A 21,076-nucleotide genomic window follows, 5' to 3' on the forward strand; every position below is an offset into this window, starting at 1 on the left:
AAGCAGTAATAAGCTTTACCATCATATAAGAAGAGCTGGGGCCCGACTACCTGTATTTCACAGTTCAAAAGTTCTCCTTGATGCTATTAGAAATTCAAAAGCTAACTTTGGCGATAGTTTTTGCAACTTGGAAGCTCAAGTTATACCTTCAAACGTATGCAATCATCCTCATGAAACATTATTCTGCCCAATTCAGACATGCGATGATAAAGGCATAAACATTGGCGGATGCAAAAGTTTCTGATGAACGTAACAACTCAGCTCAAAAGGCGCGCCAAGGGCAGACGAACACTAAAAGGACACACTTGGAAGCAAGTTTTGTCCTCGTTGCCCCAAAAGATTCTACATAAGGAGCAACATGTACCAGCAGCTGAGTACCACCTCTCGCTACTCATCACATAGCCCCAGCCGACCCTTGCTTCATAATTTAACTCTAGAGTGGCCCAATACCGGCAATTGAGTATCTCGTACTGCGTGTAACATGGCTTTAGCTCCACAGCTCCCTACCGTGCTTTCATGATGCAATAGAGTAACCCAACGACGACTCCATGGCTCCTTGTTGTATATTCACCCCTAGCCTAGGCGATGCAACAGAGTGGCTCAATGACTCCCCGGAGGTAGCCGAGCACCCCCTAACCATGCCTACTCCACACGATGGAGAATTATGGCATTTGCATGTTGATGGTGAATCCAACTACAAAGGTTAAGGAGCAGGCTTGGTCCTTCTAAATGGTTCGATGCCCGAGCAGGTGATCACTCTATGCTTCAAAACATCCAACAACGAAGTAGAGTACGAGGCCGCCTTCGAATGGCAAAAGACTTGATGATGAAAAAGCTCGCAATTCATTATGATTCCCAGCTAATCACTAGCTAGACTACTTGAGGCATTTCAGACTTACACCCTCACTCAAGTTCCGCAGGCAGACAACGCTCATGCAGACGCACTAGCCGACCTAGGCTCCACCCTAGACCATCAACTCGAAAGCTTTATTCCGGCGGAGTATCTAGACAAGCCAAGCATAGAGGCGAAGCCAGCAGCCGAGGTGTCACAGGTTAGTACAACTCCAAACTGGCAAGATTCCATTATTGACTATCTGGTCAATGGCACATTCATCATGAAAAGATTAGAGTCTAGAAAGCTCCAAACAAAGGCAGCATGCTACTACATGTGGAACGACATTCTTGTTTGAAGATCCTACATTGAACCACATTTTCACTGCCTAGCGCCTCTCGACGACCTAAAGGTTATAAGCTTAATCCACGAATGCATTTGTGGAAATCACTCCGGAGGTCGATCCTTAGCATAGAAAGCTCTAAGCGTAGGCTACTACTAGCCTACCATGCATCAAGACACTAAAGAGTTAGTACAAAAGTACCAGTACTGCTTGCCAACGAGCTACACCCGCAGACGAGTCTTTGGTTATTTATGCAGTGGGCAATCGACTTGGTATGGTCAATGTCGCCTGCTACTGGGGGCAGAGGCATGATGATCGTGGCAACTGATTACTTCACCAGATAGGTAAAAGCAGAGCCCATGACAACCACGACTCAGGCGGACATAAAGCCCTTCATATGGAGGAACATTACCGATTTGGCATCTCTTAATCCATCATCACTTAAAACAGCCCTCAGTTCGTGGGCAAAGATTTGGCGAAGTTCTTCCAAAAGTATGACATTAAGCAGCACATGTCCACGCCTAGATATCCTCGAGGCAATGGCAGGCCGAAACATCCAACAAGACAATTCTCGATTGCCTCAAGAAATCCTTCTCCGACAAGAAGGGAAATTGGCCAGATGAACTCCCCGGATGTCTATGGGCATATTACACGGCCAAACGACAAACCACCTATGAGACTCATTTCTCTTTGGCATTTGGTTAAGAAGAAATCATTCATCCCAATGTCATTGTGCCAAGTACTGCCAAACATTGAGCAGAACAGGAAGGAGATGGCTACAAGCTTAGATTTGGCATAGGAGAGGTGCGAGCAGGCCATCATCCGCATCGCAGCCTACCAACAACAGCTCATCTCTGACTACAACAAAAGGGTCAAGATCCGGTAGTTCTAGCCTAGTGATCTAATCCTAAGAAAAGCCTTCATCATTGCCCATAGAGAAGGCTCCAAAAAGATGGATCCTATTTGGGAAGGTTCATACAAGATCAACAGAATACCATGTGTGACATCCCGCTACATTAAAGCCCTAAGACTCAAACAGCTCGACAGGCACCACCTCACAAGCCGATGATTATCCAATTGTTATGCAGTTTCTACCTTACAGCTAAGTTATCGTTTGTTTCACTCAATTTTCAATGAGGAATTTATAAGTAATCTACAACTTGGCTCGGCTTTATGCTTACAACAACTGATCACTCATGCATTTCAAAAATAAAACCGCGCCATTCTTAAGGACTCATAATAGGAATTAAGCCCCTCGATGGACCAACTATGCTTTTCAGTGTGAAAGGGTAAACCAATTCCTCGACACCCACATGGGTTTGCTCTCCAAGGCAGGAGGATAAACTTTACACTCCGAATATCCAGACGTGGATGAGTTGGGCTGCCCTAGTATAACTAGGTGCACAACGGCTTGCATCGGGATTACTAGAAGTAACCACAATGATATTTTTCAAGGCTTAGCTAGCTAAAGGATTTTGGGTCTCTTGGCCTAATCAGCGGGGAACCGGGCCTTAGAGATGGCAGATGCATATTATGCAGTACGCCTTACGGACGGCTGCCCTAGAACCCTAAAGCTACTACCGAGTGCACTACTGTTTCCAGAAGACTACCTACGGCTTACCATTCGAGCAGTAAGCCATGTTAAACTTATACAATAGCACATTTATGTGAAAGGTTAAACAAGTTAGCGCGCATATACAAAGCTTCGTCCACTGCTGACATGCTACGTAGTCGATGTGCTTTATTTCTGCCAAAGCGCGGAAAAACCTATACCAAGTTCTAAAGTGTTGTGATACTTGCTAGACAACCTAAGAAATTGGAGAAAGCCAAGGTTAATAGCCTAGTGGTCACACAGATTTGTCTGCTTCTGCAAGTAAGGCGTCCGACTGCCGACTCTTTGGCTAACAACTTTGCAAAGTTCTACACCAACACCTACGGTTGCATAAGCTACGCCGATTTGTCTGCTTATAGAAAAGTAGCATGCCTGCCACTGGTCTATAAAGCCTATGGTTAAGGCATGAACTAAAGAAGCAAAGATGGAGAAAAGTGAAGGAAGCAAGTTTATTAAATTTTCTAGAAAATTTGATAAACAGCTAGCAAAGACCGAATGAGTTCTCTAATCTTTAACATGGGTGCTGGATACTGCGATGTAGTTGTTACTGCTACAGCTGAAGGAGTTTGTCAAATAAAAGCCTTAGCAGGATCTGCCGTGGGAGGGGAATACTTACTTTAGAATATGATGTGTCATCTGTTGCCAGATTTCGAGACTCTTTTAACTAGCCATGGACTTGATAACATAAAATCAGCGGGCATTTTTCGAGTTACAACATAGGAGGCAATCCACAATTTCTCCTCTTAAACAGGTAGTGTTCAGATTGATGATTGACTTGCGAAGTAGAACAAATATATGATGCTCATATATTTCAAAGATAAGAAGTCTTGTCATGGCCATTTGTAAAAATGAGGAGCCGTACAAAGGGATGAACTCGTTGGAAGCCGATGTCACTGAAGCATGAGTATCTTGCCCGACTGGGCTATCTTACCCGATGAGTGGTTGCCCGATGAAGTTGTAACCTTGCCCGATAGACTTGTCATTTTCTCCGCTGGTTTTTACATCATCGCCGGTGAAATCCATCAACCTCATCAACCCTCCCAAATCGATTTGAATAGCGAAAACTGGAGAAAGATAGCAGAAGATTGATGTTGCAGAATGCCTGACTGGGCTTTCCTTGCAGTTGCCCGATGGATTTAAATCCAATTGGACATGATTTAGCGTCCGTTTTCGTTGTTGCTGTTCTCTGCCTTTGTTCATGGTTTGAATTTTATGCAATCAAATGTAAGACTCGAGTTTGGCGGAGCTCAGTATCAAAATTAACAGGCTAACTTGAATGGCTATGCGCATGGGCACCAGATGTTTAGAGCAAGGTAGAATGAAGCTAACTTTTTGGGTGTGGAGTCAAAATCTGATCGGTAAAATTTAATATTTAGAGGCTTGCTGGTACAAGAATCACAAAGAGGAAGTGGCATTGAGCATAAGAGTAATTTGATGAGATTAGAGGCTTCAGAATCCCTAATTCGTTGGTTAAGAGCACATAAATGGTTTACATTCCAGCACGATGTAGTTTTTGCCTAGGCAGCAATCAAAGATTAGTGGCATGCAGCGGTTACAGCGACAGGCTTCCTCAATTACAAAACAGGCTGCTGGTAACCACTCACCAGCTCTGATCAACGGTGTTCCCATCAACGAGCCGTCTAACAATCAATGGCCACCTGATCTGCTTGGGATTTGGGTTCTAAAATTAAATTGAATAGCCGGGGTTGGAGGAATGGTGCAAAAAACTATTTTTGAAGTTTTCCTAAATGCCTGACAGAGTTTTTCTCGGTCCTTTAGCTATCCAAGTTGACGCCATCAGGGTAGTGTACTATTCCCATGTCTGCCACTACAACTGCCGCTGGTCCTCGATATGTTCCAAATGACCCAACTCTTCCCAAACCATGGCTCATGCTTCAATGGAGCAAACCTCTTCCTCAATAACCAGATGGAAATGTCGTGAGAGATGAATCTGTCAAATATGAGGCGAGCAACGAAAAAGCCAAAAGCGAGGTAGACAACACGAGGAAATCCCATGAGCCCGAGGTGGCGTTGTGGCTCCAGAATGAATATATGAGTGGTGTCTTGAAATCGCAGCTCGGGTGAAGAACATCAATTAGCGGATCAAATTCCAGTATAGCTTTCGATATCAATGGAATGGATCAATGAGCAACAATTGCAGGTGATATTTTTCCATTTACCAATCTTAGGGATCTCTATTTGCCCTAATTATCTCTCGGTACGGGAAGAGAAGTCTGGTTTTTGCTGGTAAGGGATGAGAGTGTGTGAATACTGAGTATGTAAGGTAGTAAATGGGCGTTTGTTTGCCCATCTTAGCTCTCATTGGACTAAACTAGATTAAATATTAGTCTGATCCAATGTTTGTTTCCTTGCGGAACTAGTGTTAATGAGATTAACTAGGACTCGCTTTCATTAGAGACGTTGCTAACCGGTCTTCACGAGTCCCTCCCCAAGACCACGGGATTAGCTAAGAACTTCGCTTTGTTCTACTTGATTCACCACCTCAACCTCGATTACGATGCCACATCGCATCGTCCTGCTCGATTCACCTCATCGACCTTGATTTTAACGGCAAAGGCTTCGGGCACGACTTTATCTCCGACGCCGAACTCGTCAATTGCTTCATCTCCGACAATTACCTTGTCGTCTGCGTCATCTGGGTCAGCCGGATCTGGGTCCTAGGAAGCCTAAAAAGGCTATGATGGGGGGGGTGAGCTAATGGGGATCCAAAAATTGTTTAGATTTATTTTTAGTGGGTAATGTTTAATTTTTTATAGTTCTGATGAAATAATGATTGTTTAGCTTAAATTTGAGAGTGGTTTGATCAATTTTGGACCGCAAAATTGTTTCTTTGCTAAATTCGCCATTGATGTGTGTAGAGCTTTCATTAATACTGAACCAGAGAGAAAATGAAGAAGTTGAAATTCTCTCTGACTCTCATTTGCAATTATTTTGTTTTTGGGATTTATATATATGAGCGTGTGTTAATTCCAGATCTAGATGAAATCTGTCGAAGTTGAAATATATTTTGATGAAATTGAAATGGTTTATATCTTTGGCTTTTTTCTGGATAAAAAAAAATAGAATCTACAAATTTGAGAGAGAGAGAGGTGTATGGCGATGGAACTCAATTATAGAAAGATAATTTTTAGGATTTTGATTTTTGTGTTTTGGTTTTGAATATTTAGAATTGGTTTTATTAGAGAGATGTTTTACTTTTGAATATTTTGAATTGGATTTTACTGGAGAGACAAGCTCACAACTATGGTTTTTTCATGTTCAATGTTTTATTTGATTCTGGGTTTGAGTTGGACTTTTTGGTTCTGTGCTCGACATTCTACAGAAAGAAGGTGTGATTGTTGGAAGTTTTGAGACTCTTGTCCCACATTGGTGAAAACAAGATTCCAAAGTACCTTTATATACTTTTTGTCTTCTACAATATTAGTTATGTGTTGGACCACTTGGAATGGGAATTGAGGCTTGGGCCACCATTTCTGTGGATTGGGCTTGATGATTATACCATAATATTAATATTAATTAATATTAATTAATCTGATCAATTAGTTTTAATTTCGAATTAAGTTTTTAATTAAATTAATTAAAAACGTTTTGATTAAAGATACAACCTTTTGTAAAGAGTTGTAAAGCTTCAGATACATCCAAAAGGTATTTGAAGAGGTATGAAAGAGCCTATATAACTGGAGTCCTCAGTTCATCATCAATAATCCTTTCTTCTTCCTTTTCTTCCGTACAAACTTTCCAGAGAGAGTAAACACACAAAGCAATTCGCTAGAATTCTATAATCCAGTGCGGGTTGTAGGATTAGGTAGTTGTATCCTGGTCAAGCAGACGTTGTAGAACCACAAGCACAAGAGTGGGACGGAATTACTGTTCGAAGGACATAGCTTTTACGCTAGCCTCTACCTTCTGTAATCAAGTTAGTACTTTTGATATTCTCATATTTAATTTTCTGTAGTCGTTGTGTATCATTCTGTATTGCAAGTATTTTTGAGTAATAAAGTATAAATATTTCAAGTTCTGTATTTCTGTTATTTCTGTTTCTAAATTGTTCTCCAACAGTGATAAATGGTGAGAGAGAGAAAAGGTTGGTATAAAAATATCAAATTCCAAAAATATTTTAGTCCGCTTGCTAGTTCGGCATTGCATCAAACACTTCATTATTCTTATACTGCTTAGTCGATGTTAAGCCAGTCCAACTTATTCCTTGAAGCTAGTCTAGTCTGAGATAGTCCGGTGCAATAAACACATCCTAAGGGTCTCTCTCCCTGTCTTCCTTTTTCTTTCTTTTTCTCTTTTGTTTTCCTTTGGCCCGAAAGACGGAGATACCCTCTTCTCCTCTTTCCTTTTTTATTTATTATTTCTTTCTCTTCCTCTTTCTTTTCCTTTTCTTTTCCTTTCTTCTCCTTTCTCTTTCTTTGTGTTGATGAGTCAATATTATATTATATATTTTACCATAATCTTAGTATTAATTTATTGGTTATTTTGGTAGAATTGTGATACTTTGTTATGTATTTTCAATGTAGGACATTCGACTTCCTCTGAAGAAAAAAGTAACCAAACGGATGAATTTTGGAGTGATTCCAGTTGGAGGATGTTCGTGAGTCTTTCAAGATGATTGTATCAAAATTCCAGATTTTTCTACCAAGCCGTTTGACTGTGGTGAAGAAATAAAGGCCCCACGCGCAGCTTTCCCAAATTGAAGTTTCTGGACGTTTTGGGTATTTTGGAGGTCAAGATGACATATTTTGAGAAAGATTCATTCTAAGGATTTGTAGGGGACATCTTCAGCTTTTAAAAGGGACCTTTTGGGACCAAATCAGAGTTGATTTGATGGGTCAAAAGTCTGATTTTCTGAGGGCTCCGAATTCTAGTTCAAATAGGAAACCCTTTATTTTCTGTTTTATCATTTAATTATGTTTCCTAGTTTTATTCTAAGACTTTTTAGCCATTAGAAGGAGGGGAGGAGAAGAAACGCATGCATTACTCTAGAGGGCTTTTGAAGTTTATTTTCAAGGTGTTTTCTATCCATGTTTTCAATAAAATTCCTTTTATTTTATGGTTGTTCGTAACTAATTTTAGTTTGCTAGGGCGAGACCTTTTGGGAGCTCACTCGCTTCGGGTTCCATCGGAACTCCGAAGTTAAGTGAGTTCGCAAGAGAGCATTCCCAGGATGGGTGACCCACTGGGAAGTTTTTGTGTGAGTTCCCAGAAACAAAACCATGAGGGTGTGGTCGGGGCCCAAAGCGGACAATATCGTGCTACGGCGGAGTCGAACCCGAGATGTGACATAGAGGCAAAGACTTAGTAATTCAAGTGATTGATTTATCTATTTTGCATCTGGATGCCGTGTTTAAATTTGATGCAAGATAGTATGAAAGGATAGAAACATAGTAGACATTCGGACTCACTCCGACCTTTCGCCCCACACAAAAAGTATCCTACAAAATTCTTGCATTACATGAAAACCTAGACCATGAAAATACTATATAATGGTAAAAAGAAATTATACACCCTACATCTCTTTAATTAAATATGAGCACATATCAAAGGTGGGATGACAATGGATCGAAGCGTGATGGATATACAATTCTCATCCCATCTCCGTTAAGCATTTTATTCCCATTCTCGTCGTCATACTCATTGTTTCAAATCAGGGATTCCCCATCTCCGCCCTCGATGAGGATTTGATTCCTCGCTTCACCCCATTACAAAATTAGAATTAAGATATGTACTTCAAGTCCACAAAATAATTGAGATATAGAACAATGCTAACAAATTCAGTTACAAAAAATTGTTTTATGATATATCAAGTTTACAAAATATTTTATTTAGGAAACTATAATTGACACCAAAAATCTAATTGTGGATTTTTTATAAGAGTATTTTTTTTCTTTCTAAAATATAAAAAATTTGACGTGTACAATTAAATTTTAAGAGTGCCAATAGTAATTCATTTTTCTTTAATTGAAAAAAAGAGAGTAAGAAGTGAGCTACATTTTCATTTTTTCAGTAACATATAAAGTATAATCTTATTTATATAAAATTGTAAGTACTGTATATTCTATATGGGGCGGGTTTGGGTATATTACCATATGCCACTTGTCATCTTTGTATTAGTTGAGTTTGTTGTAATAGTTAAGGGTGGTTTTGTAATGTCGTAGAGTGTGGTTTCTATACATCTCAATGTATCTCAGTCTCATGCAGTGAAAAGCCAAAATTGAATTCTCTTCTTCCTAGCTTTCCCGCTCATATATACCTTTCTTCCTCTCTACTTTCTTTCAACTCCTGTGTTAATAGAATAGAAGCTTAAAATATCAGAGAAACCTTCGAACCAATATCCTTTTCGAACCAAATATCCTCTCCTGATCTATCTTTCTCCTTTTGAAATGAGTTGTAATAATTGGAGAATCCTTTTGCTACAGTAGTGTTTGTACCACTGATTTTAGATGCAAGTTCGTTTCAAGCATTTGAAGAGTGGACCGCAGTACGCACGGCCGCGTCTACTCCAGCGCTCATGAGCGAAGCTGCGTCTCACGATATTAAAAAACAACTTTGAATTTGTGGAGAAATTTAACAAGAATGGGAAAGGATTTACCGTCGGCCTCAATCATTTTGCCGACTTGACTACTGAAAAGATCACCGACGGTTACTACTGTAGACGAGTGCAGTACTCTGATTCGGCCACTAGCATGACAATCTCAGACAATGCTGTTGCTGTCGAAAACATCGACAACAGTACATGCAGCAGCATCGATTGGGTCGAATATGGAGTAGTCACCCCAGTAAGGAATCAGAAAAAATGTGGTCCGTATATGTAACCATATTTAGCATGCATATTGCGCTGAATTTTTTTTCAACATATTTACTTCAGTTTTGAATTTATGCTTGACCGCATTTTGGGATTGAATAAAAGAAATTAAGGAACCGAAGAAACCAAATTATATTCTCTTGTTATCGACCACTGAAGAAACTCTCATCTTTTGGCATATTTTTATTGTGAAATGATTTTCATTACACCAAATGATAAGTTACAAGAGTATTTATATGAAAGCTAAATACAACAGACTAACAGAGTAAAGGAAAGTTACAAGTGTGGTAATTTTCCTAACTAACTTTTAACTGTTTGTTATTACTATTATGTTGAGTTACTTGAGTAACTTTCTCTTCACACCCCCTCAAGCTAAACGGAGAAGGTTGAAGTGATAGCTTGGACCGGAGAAAAAGAAAGCGTTGCCTGGGAAGGGATTTGGTATGAATGTCAGCAAGTTGATCCTGACTGCATACAAATTGGACAGTCAGCAACTTGGCAAGAACAAGTTCCATTATGTAATGGTAATCTATTTCCACATGCTTGGTACGAGCATGGAAAACAGGGTTGGAAGCAAGGGCAATCGCAGAAACATTATCACACCAAATTTGAGGAAGAGAAGGCAGTTGGAAACCGATATCAGTGAACAATTTGCAGATCCATGTTAATTCAGCAGCAGTGTGTGCCAAGGACCTATATTCAGCTTCGGTGGATGAACGAGCAACGATGTGTTGCTTCTTGGCACTCCAACTGATGATAGAGGATCCAAGAAAGATGCAAAATCCCCCAGTAAAACGTCTATCCCAGGAACAGCCTGCCCAATCAGCATCAGAATATGCTTTGAGAGTAAGAGGAGTCGAGTTTTTAGGAAACCAGAGACCATATCCAAGTGTTCCCTTAAGATAGCGGAGTATGCGCTTCACTGCTTGAAAATGGGGTTCCCGAGGAGAATGCATAAACTGGCAGACCAAGTTTACTGAAAAGGAGAGATCCGGACGAGTCCATGTAAGATACTGAAGAGCACCAACAATAGAGCGATATTCCTCTGGATTATCCAATAGAGAACCAGTGAGATCAAGCTTAGTAGAACCAAGAGGAGTGGTGCAGGGCTTTGCTCCATCCATTTGAGTGCGTTTGAGAAGATCTAAGATGTACTTAGATTGATGAATAAAGATCCCTGTAGAAGCTCGGGTAACCTCCAAACCAAGGAAAAAATGCAAATCGCCTAAATCCTTAATGGGAAACTGATCACTAAATTGAGAGATAACATGAGTGTAGGCTGTGGAAGAAGGTCTGGTGACAAGAATGTCGTCAACATAAACCAAAACAACCACCAAGACAGGTTGGTGCAACACAAACAAGTTGTGATCAGATTGTGAGGCCTTAAATCCCATAGCGAATAGAGCAGATTGCAGTTTTTCAAACCAAGCCCGAGGAGCTTGTTTCAAGCCATAAAGGGATTTTTGCAAGTGACAAACATAAGAAGATTTGTCCTGATCAATGAAGCCTGGAGGCTGAGACATATACACATCTTCCTTGAGAGAGCCGTGCAAGAACGCATTACTTACATCCAATTGATGCAGAAACCAATTGGATTGAACTGCAAGAGTGAGAAGAAGTCGAATTGTAACTGGTTTAGCCACTGGGCTAAACGTATCACTGTAATCAATACCCTCCTGCTGATTGTAGCCCTTAGCTACTAACCGGGCTTTATAACGGTCCACAGAACCATCAGGGTTCCTTTTAATTCGGAAGACCCATTTGCACCCAACGAGATTGTAAGAAGGATCAGAAGGAACCAATGTCCAAGTTCTTGTATTTTGCAGAGCATTAAACTCATCCTGCATTGCAGTTCGCCAATGGGGATATTTGGATGCCTGAATGTATGTAGTTGGAACAAATTCAGTGTTTAAGTTGGAAGGAAGAGGATGTTTGGTAGCAGTAAAGGCCTTGGGCTTAAAAATTCCAGATTTGGACCTGGTTTGCATAGGATGAGTAGAGACAGGAAGGGTTGGAGGTGGGACAGGGACAATATCAGGAACTGGGACAATATTAGGAACTGAGACAGGTGCAGGTACAGAAACTGATTCAGATGCAAATTTAGTAGGACTTACAGATGGTGGAGGTTGAAAGACAGGGGGAGAGGTAAGGGATTGTGAACGTGTAATAGAAGGAGTAAGAGGGGATGAAGAATAAAGGTTGGGAAAGGTAAGGGAAAATGAGGAAGGATTGACTGAGGAGGAAGCACAAGAGGTTAGCTGTGAAACAAGAGAGGGATTATGAAATGGGAATGTGGTTTCATCAAAGTAGACATGCCGGGAGACATACACTCTATTGGTGAAGGGGTCTAAGCATCTGTAACCTTTGTGAACCAAACTGTAGCCAATAAAAACACATAACTTGCTCTTGGGGTCAAGTTTGGACTGTGTATATGGCTTAAGCCAAGGATAACAGCTGCAACCAAAGATTTTCAGCTGAGTATAATCTGGTTTCTTCTTGAAAAATTGCTCCCAGGGTGAAGATTTAGCAGTTGGAGAAAGCCGATTAATGAGATAAACTGCAGTGAGAAATGCTTCTACCCAAAATTGATGAGGAACCTGAGATGCAATAAGTAGTGTCCTGGCTGTTTCCACAATGTGTCGGTGTTTCCGTTTTGCACACCCGTTCTGCTGAGGAGTGTATGGATGGCTAAAATGTTGATGGATGCCATGACTGGACAAATGCTGTTTGAACTGAGTACTAATAAACTCACCCCCTGAGTCACATCTCAAAGTTCCAATTTTGTGACCAGACAGATTTTCAACAAGAGCTTGAAAGTGAACAAAAACTTGAAATACTTCTGATTTATGTTTGAGAGGATACAGCCAAGTGTACTTAGTAAAGTCATCAACAAATATGACATAGAATCGATATCCACTGATAGAAGACAGGGGAGCGGGACCCCAAACATCCGCATGAACCAACTCTAAAGATCTAGAAGAATGACAAATAGAATTCTGAAAAGGTAACTTGGCACATTTGCCTAAAACACAATTCGAACAGAAAGATTGTTTGACAATAGTAGATAAAGGCAAAGAAGACTTTGAGATCACAGATTGCAAAGTCTTGAACGTTGGATGCCCCAAACGTTGATGCCAAGTGTGTTGTGATGCCTTGAGTGCAGTAAGACCATGATGCTTCGATGAAGACTGAGAAGATGCAGAAAAGGGATAGAGACCACAGCGAACAGGAGCTCTAAAAAGCATCATCCCCGTAGTAAGATCCTTGACATGAAAGTCAAAAGGATTTAGAGTTAAGGAACACCAATTGTCTCTAAGAAACATATTTGCAGAAACAAGATCATGTTTCAAGTGTGGAACATGCAACACATTTTGTAATTTAAAAGTAGCAGAAGGAGTATGAAGTAACGAGGAACCAGAGTGGAGAATCGGCAAACCTTGGCCGTCTCCAATGTAGACTTTATCGGGGCCACTGTAAGGTTGTGGATTCTGAAGATTTTGGAGGTTGTTGGTCATATGAGAGCTTGCTCTAGAGTCAAGTAGCCATGAAGGAGAAGAAGATGCATTTGAGCGAGCATACATAGCAAGCTTAGCTGGTGGAATACGGCCTTGAAAATTGGGATTCATACGATTGGAGCAGTCAATCGCTTGATGACCAGTGTCTTCACAGATTTGACAAGGAACATTCCTGGAATTATTGTTAAAGAACCGAGCACCATTACGAAATCCTTCACCACTACGATTTCCTTCACGATTAGAAGCATTCTTGTTGATGTGGTTACGAGTGTATCGATTACGATTATTATAATTCCTTTGAGAGTTATTGCGCTGAAAATTGCCTCTGTTGAAATTAGAAAAAGAAGGAGGCTGAGCAATATATGCCTGAGGTGTAGGAAGGAGTGAAGGTGAAGACGCTGGAACAGACTGAAAAGCTTGATAGGGTGCAGAATTTGTTCCTTGAGTGGAATGCTTGCGAGCAAGAGCCATTTCTTTACTTAACAAAAATCCGTGAAGATCATCAACAGTGGTATCAGCAAGTCGAAACTGAACAGAATCCACAAAAGAATCATACTCATTAGGTAAGCCATTTAGAATGATGAGGAGTAGATCATGATCATCCACAGGAGCACCAGCGGCGGCTAGAGCATCAGTAGCCTCTTTGATGCGTTGGAGATACTCCGAAATAGAAGATGAACCTTTCGTGGCAGATTGCAAGGTTGAACGGAGTTGATGAATGTGAGAACGAGATACACCGCCAAACCGCCGTTCAAGATTTTGCCAGAGTTCTCGCGCAGATTGAACGCCAACAGTGAAAGGAATCAGATCTTCCGAAAGTGTGGAATTGATCCATATAATGATGTTCTGATCCTTCTCATACCACAATTCATAGTCTGGATTGGGAACAGAGGTGAATCGACCAGAATCATCAGCAAGAAACTGAGGCGGTAGAGGTTCAGATCCGTCAACAATACCGGTAAGTTTGTAGCGACGAAAGATCGGCTCGAAGAGAGATCGCCACACAAGATAGTTATGGCGCTTGAGCTTAGTCTGAATCATGCTGCCGATATTGTGTATCGTAATCGAGTTGATCGATGCCTGAATTGAAGAATTAGGGTTTGTGTGCAGCGGAACTGAAGGATGAGGATTTGGAGAAGAAGAAGGAGGATCAGCAAGCACATGAGGAGAAGGATGGTGCACGATCACTGGGGAAGAAGAAGTCGAAGAATTGGCCGCCATAGATTGTTGATTGCAGAGAGAAAATGACAGGAATGAGACCTGTTTGGTGACTAAGAAAATGAGAGGAAGCGTACGAAGGATCTGAGTCGGTAGACTTTAGGCGAGTGATACCATATTGTGAAATGATTTTCATTACACCAAAGGATAAGTTACAAGAGTATTTATATGAAAGCTAAATACAACAGACTAACAGAGTAAAGGAAAGTTACAAGTGTGGTAATTTTCCTACTAACTTTTAACTGTTTGTTATTACTATTATGTTGAGTTACTTGAGTAACTTTCTCTTCAATTTTTCTGTGGTTGAGCAGCAGAATAAGTGTTAAAGTTGGGGTTAAGTGTGTGTCAAATAGATGTGCAGAAGATTTGAAGTCAATTTGGTTGTCATTATTTAAATTGTGAAATTAAGTTTCGAATGTTGATGGCAGCATGTTGTTGGGCGTTTGCCGTAGTAACCGGAATAGAAGGAATTTATGGAACACAAATGGGGAAGGACAAGATGGTGCCATTGTCCCCGCAGCAGCTTGTGGATTGTGACGAGTTTAGTAATGGCTGCAAGGGTGGCCTCGAGGATTACGCATATGAGTAAGTCTCCGAGAGAGGGATCGTGAGTGAGGCCAGTTATCCTTACAAGTCAAATAGAGGCGAATGCAACCAGGGGATATTAGAAAGTCTACCCGTTGTCACCCGAATCAATAGCTATCAACCTGTGTTGCCGAGGGACGAGGAGGCCCTGGCAAGGGCTGTGTGTCAACAGCCGGTGACCGCTGGGATTGATCCCGGAAGCGCAGCTTTTGTTCTTTACAAAGGTGGGATTTTTACAGACGAGTGTGGAACTAATTTGACACACATTGTAACCATAGTCAGTATCAGAAGGGACAAGCCTGGCACCGAATACTGGAGAATCAAGAACTCATGGGGCAAGGAATGAGGAGAGGGAGGCTACATGAAATTGCTTAAAGGTTGTAGCCCAAATGGGCTGGCATTACCATGGATGCCACCTATCCAGTGATCGATTGAAAAGTTATAGAATATCAATCTTTATATATAAGTCTTATATACATAAGGAGACTGTTTGACGATGTATATGTGGTGAAGGCAGGGCTGGCCCTGAAAAATTGGGGCCCTAGGCTAGCCTTCGAATGGGGCCCTAAAGTTCTTTGACACCCGACTCGTTGTACATTTATATGTATAAGAAAAGGTTTCACTAAATACATGAAAAAGTTCATTTCTACATAAAAAATTATTAGAATTCATATCCAAAGAAGAAAAATATGCAAACATTACTTAAATATTACACGTTTCACGTTTTTAGACGCAAATGTACTAATTAAGTTTATATAATCTAACTTTTCAACCAATTCTTTTTCAATTGACAAAATAGCTAACCCATTCAATCTTTCTTGTGACATAGTTGATCGAAGATACGATTTGATTAACTTTAATTTTGAGAAACTTCTTTCTGCAGAGGCAACTGTAACTGGTATGGCTAACAAAATACGATAAGCAACCCATGCATTCGGGAAACAACCATCCATTTGTCTTATATATTTCAGTACTTCCATTGCCTGATTTATTTCCTTTGGCAAAGTTTCTCTCAAGATTCTTAGCTCTATAAATAAGTCATTTCCATCAATATCAGAATGCTCACCATGTTTCAGAAATCATTCAAGATTGATACAAAAATTCTTCAAGCTATCATAGTCTACATCTTTTAACTTCTTCAAATTAAACAAAAGCCCAAATGTTTCTTCGTATTACTGAAATTGTTCAAACTTGATATGAAGTGAAGTCCGAGCTTGATCAACTATATAAATGAAGTAATAAATTCTAAAAGCTTCAATTGCTGATTGTGTTGCCACTTCACTAGCACTCTCATCAAACTGTTTCTTTCTTCGAATGATGCGTTTCTCACGAAAAACAGGCTCAATCTCCATCTCACTTGCTATTTTCTTAGCTTCATTCATTGCCTCTTCAAATCCAGTTTCTCTATACCGATCAAGAATGGATATAAGCCCTTTCAATTGATCAATAGCAACATCAATATGCATGTCTTCTTTTTGAAGAGTTTTGCTAACAGTATTAATATCAAACAACAATTTATGCCAAATAACATACCTAACAATAACTCAAAATTCTCCAGCTCATGAATTGCTAGGGATTTGACTTCACTCTTTGACTTAGGATCTTCATTAGTATTTGCCAAGTGAATCAAAGCATCTCTTATTTGTTGAGCACTTTCTCTTATGGGTTTAACACTTTCAATATGACTTTCCCAACGAGTTTGTGACAACGGTTTGATGGTGTGACTTCCTTGCACATGATCTGTAAAAACTTTCCATCGGTTTGTTGAGGATGAGAACAATGTATATATACGTTGTACCACTCCAAAAAAAGACATAGCTTTAGGACAACAGTTGACCATATCACAAAGTGCAAGATTAAGGCTATGACAGCCACATGGAGTGTAGAATGCTCTAGGATTTATTTCAAGTACTCTGCTTTGCACGCCTTTATTTTTGCCTTTCATATTTGAACCGTTGTCATAACTTTGTCCCTTTATGTCATCAACATCAAGTTCAAGAGTGCTCAATGCACCTAAAAGCACATCAAATAGTGCACGCCCTGTTGTGTCATGTACATTCAAAAATTCCAAAAAGAATTCTTCAACCTTTATTGGAGTTTTTGTAACATCCACACACCTTATTATAAGAGACATTTGATCTTCGTGACTAGCATCTGGAGTGCAATCAAGTATCACTGAAAAATACTTTGCTTATCTAATTCTTGCTATGATTTCACTTTTGACCTCACTTGCCAACAATTGTATCAATTCATTTTGAATCTTGTGACCAAGATAATGGTAATGAGTCTCATGTGTATCAATACGCCGAATGTGCTCTTGCATTTTAGGATCAAATTCAGCAATCATTTCATTCACATTTAAAAAATTTCCATTATTCTCTTCATACAACTTCTCAATGTCTCCACGAAATGCCAAAGTAACTTTTGCAAGTCTTTTCACAACAACAATTATCCTCCATAACACTTGTCTCCAATGTTCTTTCTCTTTGCTGATTTATTGTTGCACACTTTCATCAATTGTTTTACATTTTTGCAATCTTCTTTCCAATTCAATCCATTCACTCATGTAGTGAATGTGTTCCTTGCTAGTTTCATGAGTTGTAAGCATGTGACTAATATTCTTCCAATCTTTAAAACCCTCATTATCTAGGTAAGTCTTGATTCCAATTTGCTTGGATAACTTGCAACAAAAACAAAATACTGTATCCAAAGAACATGAGTACACTAGCCACTTCCTATCTTACGTCTCCCCATTAGGCAATTTTCTAATGTAATGTACAGAAGAAAAATGCTTATCCGAATTATCTTTTGGAAATGCTACATCATCAACTCTTTTAGGACCTCTTTTCACTAACATGTCCCTAAGATTTTGATCAATCTTATCCCAATTCCTTGGATCATCAATATTCAAAGGAAAGACAATTTCATTATCTTTACCATTCTCATTAGCTTGATCATGTTCTTCAATGTCAGTCTCAATCAGAGGTTCATCTTCTTACTCTTTACTACCATCGTCAGATATAGGCTCACATCGCTCATCTTGCTCTTCGTTATTAGTCTCAGTCATGAATTCATCTTTTTCCCCATTATTGTCATGATTCCCTTGTTCCTCATTCACTGAACTGTCATCTTGTTTCTTGAAAAACTTACTAAGAGATCCAGCTTGAAACTTTATTAATGCTTCTTCCTTTTCCTTATTTCTTCTTTTTGAGACCCAGAGAGATACTTTTTGTTTCTGTTAGTGGGCTTACTATTTCTAATAGGAGGCATGATAATCAACTCTTTTTCAATCAGGAAATCACAACCCCACAATCAACAATCAACTCAATATTCTGTAAACAACAAATTGACAAAGAAACAAACTAAAATTCAAATTTCACCTATTACCCAACACAAAAGTTTGATACAAATGACACAACACAAAATGAGGCGCATAAAAAATACGGTAAAATTCAATATCGAAACTTTGAATTATCTTGAACCAAAACTAGTTAGGAAGCAAAAGTAACCAACCTTGTTAAGTGCATCCATAATCCAATTATCTTCTTGAAGGGATTTAACCACTTTGTTAAGTGCATCCACAAGTTCGAATTTTATAACTGCAATATAGACACTTGACAAGTGAATACTCTGATTTCGCATAAACAATAAGCATTAAAATAAACAATCTTAAAAAAGGTCATACCCAGTGCACAAGGCTCCCGCTTTACGCAGGGTCTGGGAGAGGTGAATGTCGGCTAGCCTTACCCCCATTTATGGAGAGGCTGCTCCCAAAAAATAAACAATCTTAAACCCTAAAAAGATCGAAAATCCTAATTATATTTACAAACACTTACAAATTAAATTATAGAAAAAAAGGCATAAGAGAAGAGAAGCATTTATCAGTGAGGTTACCTATCCTCTGCAAGTGGGAAAGAACTGATTTGCTGCATTCGCAGGGCAGGACCGGCAGGAGCAGAGTTACAGATTGCCTTGTTAGTTGCTGCGTTAAATCCCAAAGAAAAGGGTTGAATTGTTGCTGAAGCTTTGCACCCCACCCAAGACACTTTGTACATCAAGTTTCAACTTTCAAGACTATTATATGATTTTATACTTAAATATTTTATTAAATTTAAACTCTAAAAATATATTTATATATTATTATATAAATACACATACTTAAGAAATATTTTGGGCCTTCCGGCCCTTCCCGAGTCCAAAAGCTGCACAGCAAGTTTCAATTTTTTAATTTTTAATTTTTATAATTTCATATTTAGATATTTTACTCAAACTACAAAATTATATATATATATATATATATATATATATATATATATATATATATAATTGTTATTGGCTTTCCAAAATTTTAATGGAATACGTTCCAAATTTTCTATATTTGAAAAAAAAAATATTTGTAAAAAGTGTAGGACGAGATTTTTAAAATGTTAATAACACTTATATATATATAAATTTGCCCCCCCCCAAAGTGGGGGCCCTAGGCGCCCACCTACTCGGGCTACTCCCAGGACCGGCACTGGGTTAAGGATATGTTAGCTTGGATTTATGGATGACTTTTGTTAAAGATCTGTTAGTTTTATTAATTACATGGTTATTTTATAAGAAAAACTAAAGAAAAGAGCTTGAAAACTTTGAGTTTTAACGATAAATACAAAATAAAAAGTAAAGTGAATAGTATCATAATTGACTTTTTAGTGTAAAAATATGATTTTTCGTTAAAATGAACAATACTGTGAGCTTTTCGTTAAAGTTCCCTATTTTATAATATGCAAAACCATCTGTTTCAATATTTTCACCCAACTTATTTTTTAGAACTTATATAAACCAATAAGTACACCACAACTTTCCAAATATAACCTAAGAATTTTTGCAAGTTTCGCCCACACAACCAAACTCCAACGCACTAACCTAAGAATCTGTAAGTCATCATCACCAATGGTTCAGGAGCAGAATTTTTCAGTCCCGCGTTTGGTACGTGGGACGGGACGGGACGGAACGGAACGAGGCGTTCCGTCCCGCGTTTGGTGCGCCAAAAATGGGTGGAACGGGCTGTTCCACGGGACAGATTTTGGGTGTTTTTGCGTCCCACCTGCCCCCCCTGGAACGGGTTTGTTCCACGTCTGTGGAACACAATGTTTTACCATTTTAAGACAAATATACCCTATGTCTTTTTCAAAAATTACATCTTCGTTCCGTCCCGTCCCGTCCCGTCCCGTCCCGTTCCGTCCCGTCTGCGTATCAAACGCACCCTAAAGATCGCATGAAGTGATGATCCGACAAAACTTATGGTTCTATGCCATACGTGTATTTTAAACACAATACGTGTGCCTATGGTATAAAATATCGATGATATCGGAAATATCGATAGTCCAAAAACATGGAAATTTCGATGGAAATATCGGGATATTATCGATATCAATAAAAATTGAATAAAAACCGCGAAAATTGTAAGAAAAACTTGGAAATTTTTATTGAAACTTTGGAGAATGTTTATTTAGTCAATTATCTATTAGTTTATCAAAAAAATTAGAAGGAAATGCATTACATGATGGATTTAACTGATTTAAGTTGATTATACAGCGAGCTGGCAAACACTGTGAGTGTAGAAAATATGTAGTAATTAATGAAAAAAAGATTAAACACACCATAATCATTTATATATAATGATTTAATACAATATTTTACACTTTATACATTGCATGGTAAGATACATGAGTGATTTAGTACCACAAAAAGTTCCTATGAGGTTCAAAATTTTCACTATCTTCATCATCTCTGTGTAGAGTAAGTTTATTGTGAAGAATATTCATCAAATGATAAATCTCCAAAATAGTTTTGCATGTAATTGTTAACATGTCACTCATATAAATATAAATATTTTAGCATATTATCACTAAAACATAAGTGATATATGGTGGTTACAGTGTTGGAGGAGTAAAATGGGAGGAGTTCAAATCCCCTTTGTGTTTTTTTTCCTCCCTTTTTTACCTTTTTTTCTTTTTTTTTCTTTTTTTTCCTTCCTTTACATAGATATTTTCGATATTTTAGCGATATTACACCGATATTTTGACATCTTTTTTTCCCTTTTTTTTTCTTCTTTTTTCCTTCCTTTACATCGATATTTTCAATATTTTAGCGATAT

General features: G+C 38.9%; 1 pseudogene; it reads left to right on the top strand.

Annotated features, from left to right (window-relative positions):
• The first annotated feature begins 9,194 nt into the window (after positions 1 to 9,194).
• On the top strand, positions 9,195 to 15,369 carry LOC126592680 (ervatamin-C-like; annotated as a pseudogene).
• The last annotated feature ends 5,707 nt before the right edge of the window (positions 15,370 to 21,076 follow it).

The sequence above is a fragment of the Malus sylvestris genome, chromosome 12 (assembly GCF_916048215.2).
Source record: "Malus sylvestris chromosome 12, drMalSylv7.2, whole genome shotgun sequence".
Taxonomy (NCBI): domain Eukaryota; kingdom Viridiplantae; phylum Streptophyta; class Magnoliopsida; order Rosales; family Rosaceae; genus Malus; species Malus sylvestris.